Source organism: Periplaneta americana, chromosome 16, assembly GCF_040183065.1.
Source record: "Periplaneta americana isolate PAMFEO1 chromosome 16, P.americana_PAMFEO1_priV1, whole genome shotgun sequence".
NCBI classification, from domain to species: domain Eukaryota; kingdom Metazoa; phylum Arthropoda; class Insecta; order Blattodea; family Blattidae; genus Periplaneta; species Periplaneta americana.
Genome location: NC_091132.1, coordinates 150,264,849 through 150,287,489, shown reverse-complemented (window position 1 = coordinate 150,287,489; position 22,641 = coordinate 150,264,849). Strand labels below are relative to the sequence as shown.

The 22,641-nt window shown below is 36.7% G+C and overlaps 2 protein-coding genes across 3 annotated transcripts in view; one reads left to right on the top strand and one right to left on the bottom strand.

Moving 5' to 3' along the window:
* LOC138691317 (zinc finger protein ZFP2-like) overlaps positions 1 to 829 on the bottom strand; it is a 499,579-nt gene extending 498,750 nt beyond the window's left edge. The window contains exon 1 of one of the 2 annotated variants that reach the window (XM_069813186.1): positions 798 to 829. The gene's annotated coding sequence lies outside the window, so the exon portion shown is untranslated. Of the gene's footprint in view, positions 1 to 793 lie in introns of both variants that reach the window. The other variant, XM_069813185.1, reaches the window with a different exon arrangement.
* LOC138691322 (uncharacterized) overlaps positions 1 to 22,641 on the top strand; it is a 259,737-nt gene that overhangs the window by 92,399 nt on the left and 144,697 nt on the right. The gene's annotated exons all lie outside the window — the stretch shown is intronic.

Genomic DNA, 22,641 nt, shown 5'->3' with positions numbered 1-22,641 from the left:
ACTACAGCGTTTACTATTACTATGCTCAATAGATTAATCAGTAGGCCTATAGAAATGTTTTCACCACTGCAAGAAAAAATCGCGCAATAATTATACTTCTCAGTTCTTGTGACGTCCGTATTTTTTAAAAAAAGAGAGGGAAAAGTTAGGTCTTCTTGCAAATGCGTAATTATGAATTCAAGGAAATTAAAGATAATGCAGTACCTTAATTAGTTGCAATATCTTATTTAATAACAATATTAATAATATTAGGTGAAAAGGGTAGGCTATAGTGCGTATATGTAAGATGTCAAGTTAATTTATTTCCGGAAATGTTTGGTGTATGAACTGAAGTACAGAGCAGACAGTCCCTCAGTTTATATGTAATATGTTTTAATATCAAGAATGACAGCCTTTTATTGTAATATAATTGAGGAGTAGAAGTTTGCAAATTACGTCTATTGTCCATAAAATATTGTACGAAGCATTTAATAAGCAATGATGAGTCCTTTAAATGTCCCTAATGTCAATGTCTTTTAAGTGTTCTGCTATGAATATATAGGGCAGAACAGCGCTCAGAGCGGCGGAATTGGCATTACGAGGGAACCACTTCAGACTCGTTTTTCAAGCTCTATGCGCCAGCTTGTATAATCTCGTAAGCAACGGTGACTGCACTCCTAAGTACGCACGGTCAAAGTGGGCATTGCAATGTAAGACCCTAAAACGACCGCTGACGCTGCCAGCACTAAACATTGATTTGATTTGAACCTCTGTAACTGACAATTGTAATCCTAGGAAACAATTACGTACGGACCTACATAAGTATATAACCACGATAGTCACCGGGAGAACTTCATTGCTTCTGCCTGGACACTCAGCAACGAAAGACATCAACGCTGCCGTGACCAGCGTTGCCAACTCAAAATTCCATTTACCGCTGCACAAGCTTAAAAAAACCGCTAAACTGTAGTTGAAAAACTCCAGATTTTTCTTAATACAGCACTTCTAAATTTGAAATATAAACTACACAGTTTTAGAAACTGGAGAATTTTATAAAAATATAGACTAAATTATGGAAAGTGTGTATCACTTCGCAGGCTCTATGTTCTATGCAAAATCGTATGGACGATTAACCCATTTGATCCCAAGACACTTTCAATGATTTGAATATAAATATTTGAGAATTGCCCAAATTATTTATGCCCAAATTATTTTTTATTAAAAATGTTGGTGTTTCTTATATATTCCTACTTATTGACACATAAGAAACAAAATAAGATGATTATTGGTCCTCTCAAATCATTTACGCCGTAAATAATGCATGTTCCCATTTGGGAACAGTGGGACTAAAGGGGTTAAATATGAATATTTGCATTCAATATCACCTTACACCATTTACATCGAGCATTCCAACTATCACTGGTAACTTCTTCCACCCAATCTTTCAACACAGTGTTTTTTCACACATCTCTAAACTTGTGTACTTATGGAGTTTTATGCGGCATATTTCTTCAAAATTGAATGAAGTAGATCAAGAACAATATACTGGACACTTCGGAAACAATCACATTCACAATCACACCAGTCCGTTCGAAATCTGGAGCTGGGGACGTGGATGAGGCAGGAAATGGACGTGGTTGAACCAAATCGAGTTAACATAAAACATTGATATTTTATACTCGCACAATGGAAAATTGTGATAATACCATATTAATCTCTGGTCTATGATTAACTAATATTGTTGTCGGCAAGTACATATAAAAACATTATAACATCTTTACAGAAAAAAAAAACTAAAAATATCGTCTCCCTCTGCTGGGATCATAAAAAAACGCCAAATAAATAGCTAGCCGCTGACGGTAAAATTCTGTAGCTGAACATAGTCCTGAATACACCAGATTTAACTACAAAACCGCTGACTTGGCAACACTGATGGCGACTAAACACCAGTGTCGCTAACGGGACGGAAATTCCGTCAAAAGCCACTTTTCACGGAATATCAATTTAGCGGACGGGAAATAATGGCTTTGACGAGTGACGGATTTTCTGGCGGAAATTTCGATTGACATCATCTTTTGACTTTTTTTTTTTTAGCTGCTGTAATTTTATTTGTTCAGGTTTTGGGGGAGGGTAGATCAAAAGAGCACATCAACTGCAGAACTAGAAGCAGATGATGTGGAAGAATTATTATTATTATTTTAATCAAGATTGCTAAGGAAATTGCGTTAATATTTGTTTTTATTTGTAAATAGATATATTGAGTAGGTCTAATAAGTTTTAATTTCGACGGATTCCAAGGTGTTGGACTAACGGGGATACAATTTATGTGTTGACAACGCTGCTAAACTGATTTCACTGCTCCGATCTTTTTCTTTCGCCCCCTAGTGGCAGGCTGACGCCAACGGTTCCGAAGGGGAGGGGCAGTTTAAATGTCCTCGCGCTCTTCTCTATCTAGCTAGAAGTCTAGCTCGTTGTCTATCTCCCTCAGAAACAGTGTTGCCAGGTTGAGGGATTTATCCCTCGGCGTAGGGATTTTTTGATCGAAAAGGGATTGAGGGATTTTTTGACAGAATGACACAGAATGTAGGGATTTTCACACCTTTCCAATTTTTCTATTTTTTTAAATATTTTTAAAAATATTTTTATTTTTCATATATGAAATAAGTTTCTTAATTGTTATTAAAAGCACATAAAAGTAATTTAACACTGAAAACTCCATTATATGCTTAATATTTGGTTTGTCAATAATGGGTTGTTATAACATATAATTTTAATTCAAAGAGTTGAGTGATTCATATAGAAACGACTAATGAGATTTAATTTTACTGCTTGTTGGCTGCCATTTACCATTGTCGTTTGCGTCTTCCCACTTTATATTCAAATCGATTCAACACTTCAGTAGACAGTAGATTGTTGTGAACATGAGTAAGTTAGGAATTGTAGTTTCAGTTCTTGTGTTAACAGCCGGGATAAATACACATATTGTACATTATGACCATAGTTTTAAGTTTATATTTTTTAAGTGTCTGTTTATTTATTTAGTTTAAAATTACTGATATTTTTAAGCGTGTGTTTATTTTATTGGTACAATGAGTGATCCTCAAGAAGGGACTGTCCACGCCGAAAAAACACGTGAAATCAGGAAAGAGTTATTTAAAAGTGAGAAATCTTGGAGGAAACAATCATTCGTTGAATCATGGTTTGAGGAACCTCATTTTAAAGGTTGGTTGGCTAAATCTAATGATCGCTATAAAGTAAAATGTTTGTGTTGCAAAAAGGAACTATCGGCCGGTAAAAGTGAATTAGAAAGACACAGCTCCACGCCCTCGTATAAAAAATCCATTATTGTTGAAAAATTTCCCCAGAATTACCTATGTTTTTACAAGAGAGGCATCTGATGACAAAGTAAAAGTTCAGATTACGATGTTTGGAGTTATATTAAGTAGTTTTTAATGAGTCCTTGAAAAGACTGCCCCTTCAACAAGATGTTATAAGTAATTTTACTTTTGTAGATCTAAAAATTGCATTAGGTGTCAGTAAGATTGTTGAAACATCTATCAACATACTTACTTCACTAGTTGATAAGTTTAAAACAAAAGTAAATCAAGAAACAGTATTAAATGAATGGAGTCTTTTACCCAATTACTTTTCTTCTGAAGAGAAAACTGCTATCTAAATTGTCCTGTACAAGAATTTTAGAAGCGAATAGAAGAATATCATAATTTCAATTCTGAATTTTTGTTAAAAAGTTGAGGAAAACTAACCAAAATTTGCCTTCCTTTGCCCCGTTCTAATTCAGCTTTAGAGCACATATTTTCAATGGTTAGTGATATAAAAAGGAAGAAAACAGATAAACTAGCAGCAAAAATAGTGTCGACTCTAGTGCGGGTGAAACTTGACATGAGCAATATGAACAAAAAGTGTTACAACTATCCAATCACAGACGAAATGTTGAAACAATGAAAATATGTAGCCTACAACAAGGATTAAAGAGACAACAAAATAACTGGGCTGCTGGTTGCAGAAGAAGAATGTGAACAGGATCATCAATAATATGCCGATCTGAGGGTGAGTGCTCTGTTGCACTGTGATATTTATTAAGCACATTGTCTTGTTCTAATTTATTATTTTAATTCGTTTTTAAAATGTGTATTTTGGAGTTTAGACCATAGGCTACCACCCCAAGAGGGATTTTTCCTAAATTTGAGGGATTTTTCAACCCATCTGAGGGATTTTCTTTCGTAAAAACCTGGCAAGACTGCTCAGAAAAAATCATAAAAAATAAGACAGGAATGGACACGACTGATGGTATTATGACGAAGATTACAATACAAACTGGACCCTGAGAAAGTAACTGTTAAAGTGCTACCTCTAAAGTTTATTTGTATCACCTTGGACGGAACAGAAAAGACTATGAAAAACATCAGTCAATTTTACGTGAGACGCTCACTCGACGGACTCGCTGGGAAGGTCAAAAATGCAACTCGACTACTCAACGGTTGTCTCAACATCTAGATATCTCCAAAACAGAGTGAGACGCTGTTGGAAGCGAAGTTGCTAGGGTCTTACCCAACGAGTTAGAAAGAGAGAGATATAGAGTGGTCATTGCGCCGCCATGTTTGAAGAAAATTGAACGACCGTCGGTAATGAACTTATGCGCCCAAAACAAAGTGGGCGTGGTGATAACTGACATTAGATTCGTCAGCTGTCTTAATTTCGTTTGCATAAATCAGTTAAACTGAAACGGAAAAACCTAGCATTTCGTCAAATACGTGCTAGGAACTTAATCTAAACTTATGTACGCTAAATTTAAAACACTTGAGCTATTCCTAGAAGGAATGCTTAAAAGAATAACCTAAGCAAAATTGTCATGTAGTATGACAAGAAGTCCTAGCAAATATACTGAAGAAAATGTTAATATTCCTAGGTTCTTTTAAATGCGACCTGCAAGATTGCCTATAAAATGAACGAGTATGATTCGGATGATTTTATTAAATTGTTTTCCCAGTCTCTACACGTTGCAAAACTATTTACTATACCATAAGATATAGAATGAAAGTAAGCTTGTAACGTGGGTGAAACATGACAAAACACGCTTTCAGTTTTTTTGTTACAGTAAAGTATAATTATTATCGAAATGTGAACGTGAGGCCAACAGCCGGTTGGTCTGTCTGGACCTTTCGAGGGCTGTGGCACCACAGATAATTATTAGTGTATAATTGAGCACCCACGTACAATAATGGGGTAAGTAGTTACGAAATATATTCATACTTACCCCATTATTGCACGTGGGTGCTCAATTATGTTCTTTCATGTCCTTCCAGTCAAAATACGACCTACCCCAGAGTTTTGCGTTATTTTGGATGCGAGTGTCGAAATACAATTTTAATATTTGATTGCTATTACTAGGTTTGAAACGGAATTGTAGCGGTTTTATCCGTATTTAGTTTAACTTTATTACTAGTGAACCATTTATTTGATTAATCGTTTGTCTTCTAAATAGGCCTACTTCTTATAAGCTACAGCTCATCGTCTTCTTGTATGTATAAGCAGTAAGGACAGAAGGAGCAGAAATAAAGGATGCCGGTGTCGAAATACAGTTTTAATATTGTATTGCTATTTGTTTTCATTGGGTCTGAAACGGAATTGTATTGGTTTTATCCGTATTTAGTTTAAGTACATTACCAGTGAACCATTTATTTTGTTTATGCCGGGCGTTGTTACGCATTTATGCATGAAAAAAAATGCTGCTAATTAACAAAACAATGGACTTAACTTCATAAAATTTACATGAAATATGATATATCAGTTGTATTTTTCCTTTTGACATTGCAGCACACACAACAGGCATGTTTTTTCTTAGTTTTTTTGGGCCTCTTACCTCCGTTATACAACATTGTAAGCAGACGAATTTTTACAAAGGTGGGCGCTTAGCTCAGATCTGCCGTGTTTCGCGGTGGCACCGCAAAGAGCGCTGTACAGGACAACATGGCCACTCTATAGTCTTCTCTTTCTAACTCGTTGGTCTTACCTATTAAAGTCGAACGGCACTCCTCGCTGAACACCACGCGGGGAGTAGGGCATACGGATTCTCTGGACGGTATGTCTGATAAAGAGATCAAACTAGAACCGGCGGAGCAGTCCGTGTCCAAAGCTTACCGTTTATTACGTAAGCGGGACGGACAGACTGTTCCCCTGAGCACTGTCTTTTTGACCTTCGAAAAGCCTGTCCTATTAGAATACATCCTTGTCGGGTCGAGCGTGTTCCAATTGATGCATATGTGCCGAACCCAATGCGGCGCTTTAGGTGCCAGCGGTTCGGACATACGCAAAAACATTGCACTAATAACATCATATGTGTAAAGTACGGCGGTGCTGACCATGGTGATTCCCATGTGCCGTCGCCGAGCACTGTGTGAATTGTTCTGCGGAACAGGGCGCTGATTCTAAAAAATGCAGGAATTTTATGTTGGAGAAGGATATTCAAGAGCTTCAAGTTTGGAAAAATATTACATTTTTCGAGGCGTGTAAGCGTGTTTTAGATCAACAGAAAAAGGTGACAGAAAAGTCCAATGAAGCAGTATTCCAGAAGGCAACAGACGCAATAGAGGTATCCACGCAAACGTCACCTCTTGCTAGTATACCTGGGAAGCATATTGAGAGCGCAACCGAGATGTATGTGGACGTTGCCACTCTGAGTCAAGCAACACGTGTGGCCTTGAAATCAGGCCTTACGTTCCAAAAAAAGATCGCTACCGTGGCGACAAAGAATCAAGTCTCGGTAGATCGCCGCGACGTCGCACTACTTGTTCGGGTGAGGGGTCGAGATCACGCTTTCGATCCCGTGTTGGATCACGATCAGGTGTGCGACGATCTGCGAGTGAGTCCCAACGGTCGAGGGCCAAGCAGTCTCTGTCAAAGGCGCCAAACCATAGAAAAGATAAGAGAAGATGCCGTGTCAAGCCACCACCGTGAATTAGCTTCTCTTGATGACTGCTATTGTACAATGGAATGTGAACGATGTACCCAGCGGATATACAGAACTACAACAATTGATCTGTCATGAGAACCCTGCTATTTTATGTCTTCAGGAGACACACCTCCGGCATGAAAACTCCCTGAGTATCTCGGGATAATACGTTCACCGGTACGATCTTCTTGCCGGTATTCGTGTCAACGGCGGTTGTGCTCGCCTACTCCGCCAAAGTACCTTTACCTCTGTTATCAACATTAACAGTCCACATCAATGCATAGCCGCTAGAGTAACTTTACCTTCCATATGGTTTTCAACTTCTCTGTTTATATACCCCCAGATACACATTTCACAGTGCAAAGAATTTAACATATTCTCTCACAGGTACCTGATCCATATCTCTTAGTGGGGGATTTCAATGCATCTCAACACTCTTGGTGCTCAAATTCCGATGATGACAAAGAAAATAAAATACCGTCGCGAGGGGTGACTTTGTGCCATGAGGGTGACTTTGTGCCATTCGCGAAAAACGTATGGAAGTATCCTTTAAGACCGTGACAAGGTTTTAAAGTCTACTTCCTTACGTTTAGTAGTCTTTAATACCTTATGACGGTTTTAACGACTACTTCCTCACGTTTTTTTTATGAAATGCGCGAATGGCACAAAGTCACCCTCATGGCACAAAGTCACCCCGCTCGATGGTAGTAGATATATGTACCCGTCTAAATATCATTACCCTGAATTTAGGGGCGGCAACACTCCATTCCTTAGCTTACGGTACTTACTCCTTAATAGATATCATCATCTGTAGCCCAGTTTTGTCCACTCATTTCGAATGGTCTGTGATTCACGACCTACATGGCAGTGAGCACTACTCCATTCGAATGCGTATGTCCGCTTTACGTCCTGCGGAATCTCGCTCTCTAAACTGGGTTAATAAATAGGCGGACTGGGTCGGATTTTCGGAGTCCATATCATTCATTGATAAGATAGATGAAAGTGTAGACGCCGTAGTAGAACATTTCTCAAATGTGGTCATAAAGTCAGCGGAATTACCTATCCCCCTGTCGTCCTGCAGGCCAAAACGCTTCTCTATCCCCTGGTGGACGGATGCTTGCAGAGATGCAATCTGAGACTGCAAACGTGCCTTACGCCAATTGAAGCACCATCCGACCCAAGAAAATTTCGTCCACTCTAAACGTGTGTGCGATGCTAAGTGGACGTCCTGGACAAAAAATTCATTGAAAAACAACGTCCCAGCTAACACCGTATGCGACAAAGTCCGTCGAAAAATGGGGAAACGTATTTCTCTATTTCCGGGCCTTGAGAACAATAGAATAACGGCCACCAGTCCAATTGAAATTGCTTAAATATTTGCTACCAGTTTTGAACAAATAAGCTGCTCAAGGAATTATGACCCGGAATATCTGAAAATCAAAGATGCTGCAGAAAAACGGAACCTAAGTTTTAAATCTGATATCACTGAAAACTAAAATGGACCGCTCACATCCCAGAAACTGGAGGCGGCACTATACACATCCCCTGACAGCTCCCCTGACCCTGACAATATGCATAACCGCATGCTTCGCCATTTTCCGCCAGCTGGAAAATCCTTCCCATCTGTCAGTGTACAACAGAATCTGCCATTGTAACCCCAGTCCAGAAACCGGGAAAGGATCCTTCTTTACCTGGCAGTTATAGTCCAATTTGTCTCACCAGCTGTGTATGCAAGGTTAAGGAAAAGATGATAAGGAAACGCCTGATGTGGGTACTCAAATCGGTAGATCGATTATCTAATATCCAGTGTTGTTTTCGTTAGCTCACATCCGCCGCAGACCATCTTTTCGCCTGGAGACCGCCATTAGAGATGCTTTCCTCCAGAAGGAGCATCTTGTGGTGGTCTTCTTTGATGTAGAAAGGGCTTACGATACAACATGGCGGTATAGAATTCTGCAAACTCTTCATGATTGAGGACTTCGTGTCAGTCTACCAACATTTATTGCGAAGTTCATTGCAGAGCGATATTTCCGAGTTCCAGTAGTCATGACACATTCTAATGAGCATATGTTAAAAAACGGCGTTCCGGAGGGGTTTTTATTAAGCGTTCTTCTTATCTGCATTGCGATAAATGGAATTTCTCAGTGTGTGGGTGATCGAGAATCTTCTCTCTTGTACGTTGATGACTTCAGTTTATATTGCAGCTTATTATATCTTCCGTCCATCGGTCGACAGTTGCAACTGGTCATCAAGTTCTAACAATATGGGCTGTTCGCAATGACTTTAAATTCTCCACTCTAAAAACGCAGTATGTCCACTTCTATAACCATCGTGGACTGAATCCACATCCTGAACTGCGTTTCAATGGTGTGGAGTTGCAATATACGAACACTGCGAGATTTTTGGGCCTTATGTTTTAATTAAATATAACGTGGGAAGCGCATATATGTGATATGAGAAGGCTTAGCGAAAATCTTTATTTATTTTACGCCTTTTGTCTGGGGTTCGCTGGTGTGCAGACCGCATAGTGCGTTTACGTTTTAATCGTTGCTCTTATCCGGTCAAAGCTAGATTATGGCTGTTTTATTTATGGTTCAGGAAATAAATCTAAGCTACATGGCTTAGACTCTTTCTGCCATCATGGGATACGATTCGCTACAGTCGCTTTCCAAACGAGTCGGATAGAGAGCCTGTATTGCGGAGCGGTAAAACCATCACAGTATCGGCGACATATTGTCTTGTTGTGCTCGTATGCTGTTAAGATCTGCTCAAAGCCCGAGCACAATTCTTACGACTCTGTATACCATGTATCTCTTTACGGCCGATACGGTGAAACTCCACGGAAACTTCGTCCAGCAGATATGCGATTTCATGAACTGCTCTCCGAGCTCGACATCTGCCTGCCAACAGTTCGCACACTGGAATATACGACCACTCCACCGTGGATTATGCAACGGATCCCGAGCAAATGATTGTGTTGGTTGTTCCTTTATTGCAAATGGACAGATATTTAAATGTAAATTGAGCCAGTACACTAGTGCTTTTACCGCAGATCTATGTTCTTTTTATAAAGCTTTATTGATTTTATTTAGACATCTCCATGGCAGATTCCTTATCTGCTCCGACTCTTTAAGCGCAATTCATACCCTGCAAAGTTTTAATTCTGATGATCCGCTTGTGTAGAGAACCCGGGATTTTTTCACAATCTTCTAATCTAATCTCTGATTATGAGATTGGAGTAGTGTGGAATCGGGGTCATGTTGGCATTCGTAGTAACGAGGCAGCGGATGCTGCAGCAAGGGACGGTGCTATCAAAGGGTCTGATGTGTATTGGCGTGAGGGATGTCAGAATATTCAATATTAACTGAAACATATAGAGCCTCAGCCGGAGTGTGATATATGCTTTGTTCCACTTACGGTGGTACATCTTTTATTGTATCGTAGAAAATGTGACCGTGTCCGTGGGCTATATGGAATTCAACCGACTCTATGTGACGCTCTTGAAAATGATTTTAATTGTACAAACGCAGTTCTGAGATTTTTATCGAGTACAGGTCTTTACAGGGTGATTTTTTTTATTGACCCGTTATACTTATACTCCTGACCATCTACTTATCCTCCCGACCCTTTATATCCGGACGTTACTTTTGTTTAGTATATGTTTTTAACAAATTTGTCTGTCATTCCTTTTACATCCGAGCATTTGACAAATGCGCCAGATAATTTATTTCTGGTGGCATTTGTTTTAGCATTTCATTCTTTGTTTTAAATACTAGGTAGGGTCTGAGCAAAGACGTTTTATAGTTTAACCTAGACTCACTACGAGCGCTGTTCCTCGACCAAAAATTGAACTCTTTTGTGCATCTCCATCTTGAGGCAGAGAGCCATGTGATTACAATATGTTTACATCACAATTACGCTTAATTTGAAATAACATAGAAGGTTATTCAGTATTATTGAATGTGTTAGGAGTAAGTGCGTATTAATTTAATCAATAGTGTGTGTGTGCATATAGTGTTTATATAGTTTAAATGAATCGTTCTTCTGTGATATACGTGAAATCACAGTGTAGGCTTACTATTGTGCTACATATGAGGCCTATACATATAGTGTTTATATAGTATTTTAATCATGTTATAAGTGAAACCATCGTGTACTCTTGTGCTGCATACAACTGTACAAATAGTGTTCTTTTATCATTTATTTTCATCGTACTCCTATATAAATTCCGCAAGTGGAATCATGGTGTATAGTTGTGCTGCATACAACTGTACGAATCAACGTAAGAAGGATTCGGAAATTTCTTTTCGCAAGTAAGTTAGTTACATTATATTGTATTAGGATATTGTAAAATGACTGAGAACAGTAGTACATATTTATTGTGTTAATAGAATAGAATGTTTTATAGGAGTAAGCGCAAACTTTCTTTTTAGGTTTCCATTGCAAAAGCCTGAGCTTCTCAGTAAATGGTTATCTGCTATTAAACGCGATAAATTTATACCATCAATTCACCACAGGCTTTGTTCAGTTCATTTCATAGAATCTTGTTTCTGGAAGAGTAATGGTAATAAGTTACTGAAACCTGACGCAGTTCCATCAGTTTTTAATTTCCCAGCCCATCTCACAAAGGTAATCACAAAATAAGTTTAAAAGGCCATAGCCTAGTTAGATTTTTGACCTTTAAAATAATGTTGTTTTATGTTCATTTATTTGTAACTTATATTTAAGTACGGTACTGAAAGTTACTTATAACATAGATCCATGTCTATATTTTGCAAATCATAATTAAAATTAATTTATTTATGAATCAATAGGTGAGTGCAAACTAAATCTGGTTAAGTATTTTCATACTATCTAGATATGGCCTAGTTACAATATTCTGACATTCTTGCACATATTCGATTAACAGTTGATGCATTTCCTTGTTTATTGAAATATTTATTATTAGGCCTAAGCAAAATGCACACAGCGTGCAAGATTAAGTTAATGTCCTAACTCGATTAATTAAATATTTCAGGAACTCAATCGGTACAGATTTGATGAATTGTGTAAATATGAATAGGCCTAATCACGAAGACAAGAATTTTTAATTGACAGTTTTAGCATAACAGCTTAATATTTGTTGTTCACAAAGATGACGATTACTGACTGACAGTTCCAGTTTCTTCAATTATTTGCTGTTGTAGACTACTACAGGAATGCAGGTGATTACGTTTCACTGTTTATATTTGTTTTTATCCTTGTTACTCTTTTAGCTTATATTTGGTTGTTTTATGGTATAGTAATAAATCTTAGTGTCTTTCGCGGTTGCGTTCTATCAGCATTACTTTTCGTCCGCTATTTTCACGACCGCAAGATGCACACAATGTGCATGTTCTCACTCGGTTATTGAAATATATTTCAGGAAGCCCATCCTACGGATATGATGAATTATGTAAATAGAAATACGCCCAAATCATAAAGACGAAGAAGATTATTGACTGGCAGTTGCAGGATTAATATCTTTGATTATTTGATGTTATACCACAAGAATGTAGGTAATTACGTTTTACTATTTATATTTGTCTTTATCCTTGTTACTCTTAGGCTCATGTTTGGTTGTTTTTATGTTGTATAGTAATAAATCTTAGTTTGTTTTACGATTGCGTTCTATCAGCATTGCTTTCCGTCCGCTATCGTCACGGCCCCAAGATGGCGGCGAGCGATCGCTTCAGTTTGGATCCAGTCGTATCTTCTGAGCAGCCGGCAGTGTGGGGACTTGGGTCTGAGGACTGTTCACTTTTGTTTTTTATGCATCACTCTGTTGACAGTGCATTTGTGAACCTCGTTTTTACCGTGACAAGGCTTTTTAGTTCTTTTAAATATTCTGGTTATTGTATTGTGTTTTTTGTTTAGTGAAGGATTTAGATAAGGCCGCAATTATCCATAGTAGTTGACGCACCTTTTTAAATCCCACTGACTAACTCATAAACGTTATTAAATTTTTGGTTAAAACTGACCTAAGTCAAGGGTTTCCTTGACTTGATAAAGTTTATCTCATTTCATAACATAAGTCGCACTTCAGTCACTATGAATTGCAATAAGTTCAATTTCATGAAGTCAGACTTTGTAAAGTACAGGCTATAAAATAATCACGACTTAGGGAAAACCCGGGCAATGCGGATAAGCTAAGAACAAACAATGCCACAGGCTATATTTTGGTGCTCCCGAAATAAAATCTTCATGACATTGGTTGTGACGCATGTTGTCCACATATATAAAAAAACAGCAATTCGTTTCTCGTACTACGGACAGTGATATGATTTTAGAAAGAAAATATAGTTAATTATTCGCTTTGCCCGGGTACACGAGCAAAGCGAATAATTAACCCGGGGAAAGTGAATATCCCTATAACATTTTCACATTTCTATTTAATTTTTATTCACTGATAATAAAATTAAATCAACACATAAACACGATGTTAATGAGTTATATTAGACGATAGAATATATTATTTACAGCCCATTACAGCACGTTAGATTAGTACAAAATACAAATTTGAACAAGTCGACGTTTCACTAGCACTGAAGACTTGGATTTCTTCTGCTTTTGTTCCTGCCCATAAGTTACTTCTCTTTCAACGTTTTTAATCGGTATAGATGTAAGAACTTCAGAGCGCTGACATTTTCTTCGTTGAACTCGTGTCTTTCGAGCATCCACTTCTGGCACTGGTCTAAATCAAAAGAACTGACTTGGATTCTCTTGCTGCCGATGTTGAGGGTTTTGGTGTAACTGAAACTGAAAATCTGAGTGTAATGGATATATTGAATATTCCTTCAATCTCTGAAGATAACGACATCACAGAGGTTGTTGATTCTGATGAGCATTAACTGTTTCTTCAGCCGCTGAAGAAGCTGGCACCGCAGAATTTGTTAAATCTGAGCCAGCTGTCGTTTCGCTGATTTCTATCTCAAGTGGGCGATCTGTAAAAAGATCTGGAGCAAAATCTTCATCAAGAAACATGTTATGGTTGGATGGCCAGATAGAAGAACCAATGATTGGAAGATTTTATTTCTTCAAGTGCTTTCTTTATGGCTTCTTCAGATCATTTGGCTTGTTCCGTCTTCCTCTTGAAAAATTAAACCATCTGTAAACACATTACGACCTTTTTAAGTAAAAATTAAGATTAGTGTTACTGATTTATAATTTAATTAGTGTGACTTAATGCCTCCACTATATAAAATGATCTAACACGCTTTATTACAATAGACAAATACATACAAAAATACAGCTAACGCTTATATAGTCAAATAAAGGTGGCAGGGCAAAGCGGATAAGTTATCCACTTTGCCCTATTCAATTTGCCCGCAGACGCCATTTCGCTTTTCATTAGGTTATACAAACATAAACGTAATAATCTTCTTCGTAAGTACGGCACTTTAGATGTAATCATATCGCCTATATATTACTATCATATAATAAAAAGTTTCTGCAGTATTGTGTGTTGCACATTTGTTTCTCTTACCTTGAAATATTAAAAAAAAAAAAAAAAAAACAGTCAATTTTCTTCAAACACACGCTGACTTCTTCTCTAACTGGCTAGAATGACGACAAGTCAGTTCCAGCAGCAAAATCTGGTTGAGATTCTTCTCCAACATAGCAGAAAGCGCTACCTGTTGGCGTTTCTAAGAAATATACATTATTCTCTTTGCCCGGGTTATTCGTTTTTCCCGGGTGTCCCCTACAATAAGTAAGACTGATTTGTACCGAATTCTGCAATTGAGACAAGATATAAGTTAGACATACATATAAGTATGAATTATCTCGACTATGAATACCGGCCTAAGTTTAACTGCGTGACTTTTGCTAAAGATTTCGTGAGATTGCATTATTGTTATTTTATTTATTTAGAATTTACTTGGTTTGTTAGTTTATTTATTTCATTATTTCAGTTTTGAGTATCTAAATTTATTTTTATTCATTAATTTTCACTTTCACTGTACTGGTAAACAATAAATTAACATCCTTGTTACAAGACACTAGAGTGTATAGAAGCTATGATGTCTACACAGATCACTTCTTATTGATATCTACCATAAATTTACCGCATAGATGGAAGAGACCAAAACACCTACCCAAAGCCCAAGAAGAAACATTTAAAATAAATCTACTTCAAGATAAGAGTATACGAAGTCTATACCATGAGAGACTTAAGAATCTCACCTCATATATGCCAGTGAATAATAATATAAATCTTGAATGGCAAGAATTAAAATCAATTCTATACCAGGCTGCATCAGAAGCCCTAGGAAAAAGGAAAAAAAGAAGAAATAATCGCTACTTACACTTTTGGAATGAAGAATTAAAGGAATTAATTGAAATTAAAAAGAAGTTATATTTAAATTACTTACATACACGTTCAATAGAAGATCATGTAAAATATAAAAGACAATCAGCACTAGTAAAAAAAGAAGTAAGGAAATTAAAAAGGCAAAGTTGGGAGAAATTGATTAGTGATGTAGAATACGATATACATGGCAAACAAACGAAAGCATACAAAATATTAAGGAAACTGAATCAAACTGAGAAAGATGATTTAGAATTGAACCCAATTAGTGAAAATACATGGCTGAATTATTATGAAAAATTATGGACAACTGAGCATAATTACAACTTTGAACATTTATCTATAAATAACGAAGACGTTGATCCGATTACGATAGAGGTGTTAAAAGATGTTGTAAAGAACAGCCGGAACAGAAAAGCTCCCGGCCCGGATGACATTAATATGGAATTAATAAAGTATGCTCCTGAAAACTTTATGTACAGATTACTAAATCTTTTAAATGTTTGCTGGAAATATGGATATTCACCAGAAGAATGGCAAGAAGCTATAATTATCCCCATATTTAAGAAAGGAGACAGGAGAGATTGTGGAAATTATCGTGGGATCAGTCTTCTAAATACCGGATATAAAATATATTCTAAAATAATAACAAACCGATTAGCTGTTATAACAGAAAATATATTACTGGAAGAACAACATGGTTTTAGGAAGAATAGATCCTGTATCGATTGTGTATTCTCCATAAGCCAGATGATTGAGAAAAATAGGGAATACAACATCCCAACTTATATTGCCTTTATTGATTACAATAAAGCTTTTGACACTGTTAATCGTCAAAAATTATGGGAAGTATTGAGATCTAAAGGAATACCAGATCATCTAATAAGGGTAATACAAGGCTTATATAGTAACACTAAAATTAGAATTAAACTAAAGAATGGAATAAGCAAAGAAAGCAAAGAAATAACACGAGGTGTTCGACAAGGGTGTTCTTTATCACCTGTTTTATTTAATTTATACATTGACGACGTCACCAGAAGGTGGCTATTACATATGGAAACAATTTTTAACCGAACCAATACACCTCTAAATACAATATTGTTTGCTGATGATCAGGCTATATTTACAACTACAGAAGATGACCTCCAACGAGCTTTATTTAAACTGAACTGCATCGCCAAAGAATATGATCTTCAGATATCTATTAAAAAGACTAAAGTGATGGGTTTTAAGGGAAAAACGCCATTAAGAACAAAAATAATTATTAATAATGAAATCATAGAGCAAGTGAACTGTTTTAATTACCTAGGCTGCATGATATCATATGAACAAATTAACGACATAGATAGGAAGCTCTCTAAATTCCAGCAGTTAATTGGCACGATAAAAAGAACACTAAAGAAGAAAGTTAGGACTGACACAATTTTAAAATTTTACAAAACAATGGCGATTCCAATATTAACCTATGGATCCGAAACATGGTGTATGACAACTCAACAAATGAAGAGAATAGAAGCAGCTGAAATGAGACTGCTAAGGCCAATAGCAGGATATAGCTTATTGGACCACAAGCGAAATGAAGACATACGACAGGAACTAAATATGCCAAATATTACAGAAACTATCACAGAATATAGGAATAAATGGCATGAACATATATGTAGGATGGAACCAACTCGCATTCCATACCGACTACACCATTATAAACCCCAAGGGAGAAGACGAATCGGACGCCCTAGAAAACGCTGGAAAGACCAATTTTAATATTGCTATGGAGACGAAACGGGCCAGTGGGCCCAAATCGTATTGTTGATGATGATGAATTTTCACTTTCATTCACTAACTTTAATGTCTGAGCTTATGGTACATTGATTGTCCCATATTTGAGGTTTTATACTTTTAATTGGGTGGCACTTAGTGTTTGTTCAGGTTTAACCTTGATCGGTATGCATTTGAGATTATTACTGAAATTATTTCATATATGATTCTAATATTTTCTCTGTCACCTCTATGTTTTCTGTTTTGTGAACTAAAGTTAATTTTTTGGGGGTTGTTGTGATAACGAATGCGAGTGAAGTATTTTTTGTTTTCGTGATGTGACGTTTCCGAATCGTCCCTAGCTTGTTGTTCTGTATGTATCTTGTTAAATTGGGTATCCACATTTGTATATTTCTTTTGTGTTTGCTTCTCGATATTATTATATTTAATAGTTATCGTCTTCTCGTCTCACTTCATTATTATTTATATTATTGATATTTAAATATATGAGTCGTCCATTTCCGATACCTGTTAAGTCCTTCCAACAAAATTTTACAGAAATCAGAAAAAACTGTCATTTGTTTCCAAATTCGATTTTCTGTAATTTCTTTGTTTAGTTTTATATGGTAATTTATTTCCATCTGATTTACATGTAGTACTAAAATCATACTGTAATAGTTTCTTTTTAATTAAATATTTTACGTTAGACTTAACAGTGTTAGGTCCTGTAACTGGGATATAACAGGCTTTGGAACTGTATTTGACTATTCAAGATGGCACATAATAAGGGAGAATACTTAAGACATTTTAAATAAAAGTGATAAGTACCCGCGTCGGGTCTATATGACCCGAGTGTTTTTTCTTTCCTCTGTTTTCTTTGCTGGAAGGTAATATGAAGAGTGCCGGTGGTGTGTAATTTCTTCTATTGTTGAAATCTTTGAAACGGTCTGGCTATAGTCATTGTTGAGTTTATCATTTAGCCCCAACAGCTGTTTATATGTGATTTGACCCGACGCGAATGTGTGCGTTCTTCTGAAAGACAGGAAGATTTTGTAAATAATTAAGGAGAGTTCTTTATTTATGCGTAAGTATTATTTGATGTAAGCTTTCTTCACATTTTCCGCGTTCATTTCAGCTGTATATGCAGCTCTTTTTATTATTATTTTCAAAGAGTGTCAAAGAAAGTAGTAACAGACGAAGAAATTGCAGAGAAGTCGAAGTCGAGGGAATTACTAGTAACAGACGAAGAAATTGCAATGGTTGTTGAATACGATTCTCAGTAATGCACTAATGATAATGACGATGGTGAATCTGTGGGGGAACTTTCTGAGCTTGACGATGTCAAAGATGAAGACACAGGTTCCTCCAAAAATCCAGAAATTGTGACATTTTATAACTGTACCAAGAGTGAAGTTGATTCATGCGACCAATTGTGTAGCGACTATAGTGTTGGACATAGAACAAGAAGGTGGCCACTGGCAGTGTTCTTCCATTTCACAAATGTTTCAGCACTCAACTCATATGTTGTTTATTATAAGATGAATACCAGAGAGAAGATACAAAGAAGAATATTTCTGAAGAGCCTGGCTAAAGAACGTCTTATGGAAAACGTTGTCATGAGAATGAGTAATCCTCATGTATCACGCAGTCTCAGGGCAAGAATAAAAATATTCCTAACGGAGAGAGGCGTTGAAGTGCCACCGAAAGAACAACAAAATCAAGAAACAAGAAGTGGACCAGCATCTCAGAAAAGGAAGAGATATCATAACTGCCCTAGCACAAATGATAATAAGCATTCAACACAATGTGCTGCTTATTTGGGACACGTATGCAAAATTCACTGCAAAGTTGTTTGCACAATAGGGTAAACTAGGGTCTGTTGGACAGTCGGGCATGTTGGACACTTTGTACTTTAACGTTTTACCTCGCCACTTGTGGGCACTTCCGTCATTGACTACTAGCAGAATGTGGTGCCCACAAGTGGCGAGGTAACACGTTAAAGTACAAAGTGTCCAACATGCCCGACTGTCCAACAGACCCTAGTTTACCCTATGTGGAGAATAAGCCAAGAAATGAAGCACTGTTTTGTTTTACAATGTCTGACTGAAAAGTTTTAAGACTGAAGCCAGCAGTGCTTATTGGTTTTGCGGTGATGTAACAATTTAGAATGAAACCTTTTGAAGGGCATTCACTGCAGTAGCCTTTAGGTACAGTGATTTTTTATTACAAACCCAGTCAACACTTTTCAAGAATATTTCCAAATCTAGGATAATAGTTGGAGTTTGTGTATTCCTCCAGAAGAGGACTGTAATAGTCTTTAGGTACCATTATTATGAACCTAACCTTAAAAATTTTTCAATCACATCTCGTAAAGAAACAGTATGGTTATAAGATTTCAAAGTCATGTTTTCACTTTTCTTTAGTTGGGATTTACAGAGTTCATTGTATTTAGATAGTTTTCACTTTCTTAAAGTTGAGATTTACAAATTTCATTGTATTTGATTATGTTCAATATAAATAATGTACAGTTCAGAATAAAAATATTTCATTTACTTCAGTTTAAACATTTTATTTACCCCATAATTTTTCCATGAATCTACGTGCACATCTTAGTTTGTGTCAATGGGTCACATTGACCCGACGCGTGTGTTTATGTAACTTTCTACCAGGCGAGTACTTACGGGTTAATTACTGATTTATTATTAAAAATGTAGACTAGTATTAGTCTCTTACTATAGTATTATTAGCAACAGTTTAACAGTACAAAAAAAGAAATGCTGACGAAACATAAAATTTACAAGAACTATGATTCATGAGTGACATATTAAGTAAGGTAAACAAACCTTTTAAGAAGTTATTTTTAATAACACAGTTAATATGATAACGAGGATAAAGGCGAAGAAAATAAAGATATATTTTTATGATTCTGTCTTTCTAATGAATAATGATTATTTTCAACTTTTCACTTAAAGGTTTATCATTATATCATCTTGATTTGGTAGTTCACCTATTTCACTATTCTTCTGGCTGTTCAACTCCTATCTGTTGTTGTGTTAAAAGTTTGTAAAAAAGAAGATCCTCGTAACTCTCTCATTCAGGCCCATAGTGATTATTTAAAACGGTTGTGATATCTTTCATTTTGTCTTTTGTTTAGCTTTACACCCTTTTAAGTTTCTGTGTACCTACTGAGTTTCCATGAATGAATTCCCTCTTCTGCAGATATGTTTTCCTACTCCAACATCAAGGTTGCAGCTTTGCTCACCTTGAACAGTTACTGACTGACCCCGTAGTAGTTTTATAATTGATAATGTTCATTTTACATTTTTAACTGGAAGTGCCAAGCTGACGAAGGCTTTACTACATCTTTGACAGCCGATTTCCAATCAGACATCTGTACATCTGTTCCCAGTTTTAATATAATCTCAAATTGAATAATGTAATGTGTTCACAGTCAGTAGATTTCAAGATAAGGCTTCTGGTTTTAACTTGCTCCTCTATATGACCAAACAATTTATCGGGAGGTATAAATGAGTGGCCAACAATAAGGGACAGTAGAATAATATATTTGGCAGTTTTGGAGATTCATTGGTTATCAAGGAGCATAGCATACCTAGATACCTAACATAATGTTGTTCTTATTTATTAATTTATCAGAAATGATGGATTCAAAAAAGTGTGAATGTAACGTTGCTTGAAACAGTATCTTCTATAATGCACTTTTTTCTATTGGACTTAAACAGTCTTTGCTCCTGTATACGCTTATGGACATAACGTTTCATGGATCTGTAACAGTCATGGACTTAACGGGTTCTCAAACTGTAGCCAACATTCAGTCGTAAATTTGAATAGGAAATAATGTCTATAATACCTATAAATGTGGTTTAAAATGTGTAAGACAATTCCAGCTACCAGATGATGTACAAAGCTCAAATTTGAATTTTTGTGGACTTACCGGTTTCTAAAAATGGGCGACTCATATATTCTATGCTTTTCTCTGACTTATTATATCTTTATTGTTGATTTATTCTAGAGTTTATTAGTTTTATTACCTTGTCTTACTTAATAAATTATCAAGGTAAATGTATATGTTTTGTTTGTTGTTAACATCCTTGTCACCCAACGAGACATTCATCATTATCTAACGATTCATGGCCAGGGATGTTAAAGGCCAACGTCACAGTTGTAGCAGTTAGCGTGGTTTTGATAATCGCTTGATACCTCGTGGGTGAGCAGTTTGTTTCTGCATGTGTTATTTATTCTTTGTATTTTGGTGTTCCATGTTTGAGCCTGACATTGTTGCGGGATTTACGCCTTCTATGCATGAATTCGTGTACGAGCTGAGAGCGCGTAGCACCGAGGTGGAAGCGTGCTGGGTCCATAACCCAGAGATTCATGGATCTGTTGACAGTACGATTAGTTTTGGACGGTCGAGATCGTCAAGCAGAGTTTCGTCTGGGACCATGTCACGTTGAAGTTTCGGCAAGTAGCTATATTAAAGGTTTATTTTTCTGCACTGCGGTTTCTATTTATCTTTTCGAAGTATAGCAGGTATGAGTTATTGGATTTCGTGCCAGCCATTTTCTTCTTAAAGATTAGTTGGTTGGTTTACCTGTTTCTACATTTTTCACTTCGACCCATTTTGTGCAGGAATTTAGCCGGCCTTTGCGAGTTGTTACCTTTGGATGAAATTCATTTGTTTTTTTTTTTTTTTTTTTTTTGTGACTAGGCGCCTTGTGCGTATAGATTCCTTGATTTTTGGGGTTTGGTCAGACTTGGTAGGATGTTTAGCATGTGTTTAACTAAGCTTGTGTTGCCTTAATCATTTTGTTACTTTGTTTTGGCTTTTCGGGGTGGAAAAAGAGATATGAAGTTTTGGTAAATGGTTAATTGGATTTTGTTCTTCCTGTTAGGCTTTCTTTCGGCGTAAATTTTTCGTTGTGAGTGCGTACAGCGTTGTTTTACTGTCAGTTGCAGCTCACACGAGTGTAGTACGGAAATGTTACGCCATTTGGGTTGTCTGGTAGAGCAATGGCGTAGGGGATTTCTGACTACGACTACGTTAGCCGTTTGCCTGATTTTGATGTTTGTGGGGACAGCGTTGATTCGTGGGTTTCATTCTCCGTTTTCCTTTTTGCTGCTGCATGGGCGGAGTTAGAGCCATTCATTTTTTCTACATCGCGTAATTTGATTTCATGCGGCTTCGTCATTGGCTATTCGAGTGTATTTGTCGTCCTGTTGTATTGGGACAGGGACAACGGCCGTTTACACAGTTGTGCTATCAACGTTGTATTTACGTTTCAGGATATTGCTCTGTTAAATATTTTCTGTTTTCATACTTATTGGTTGTTCTTGGGTTTTATTATTTATTGAATGGTTTTAGCAAGAGTCCGGTACGTTATCTAGGGAATTAAGATATTTTGCGTTTCCTCGACTCGCTAACTTTTTCCGCTGGAAGAGGTTAGGTATTGGGTGAGTTTTTACATTTTGTGAGTTGTTTTCTTTTGGGTCCTTTTTCTTTGGTTATCCATACATGTTATATTATTTGTAATTGGTTTTGCTATTCCTTTGTGGCTGGTGTTTTGGGGGAGTTATTGTGGGCCACACATTG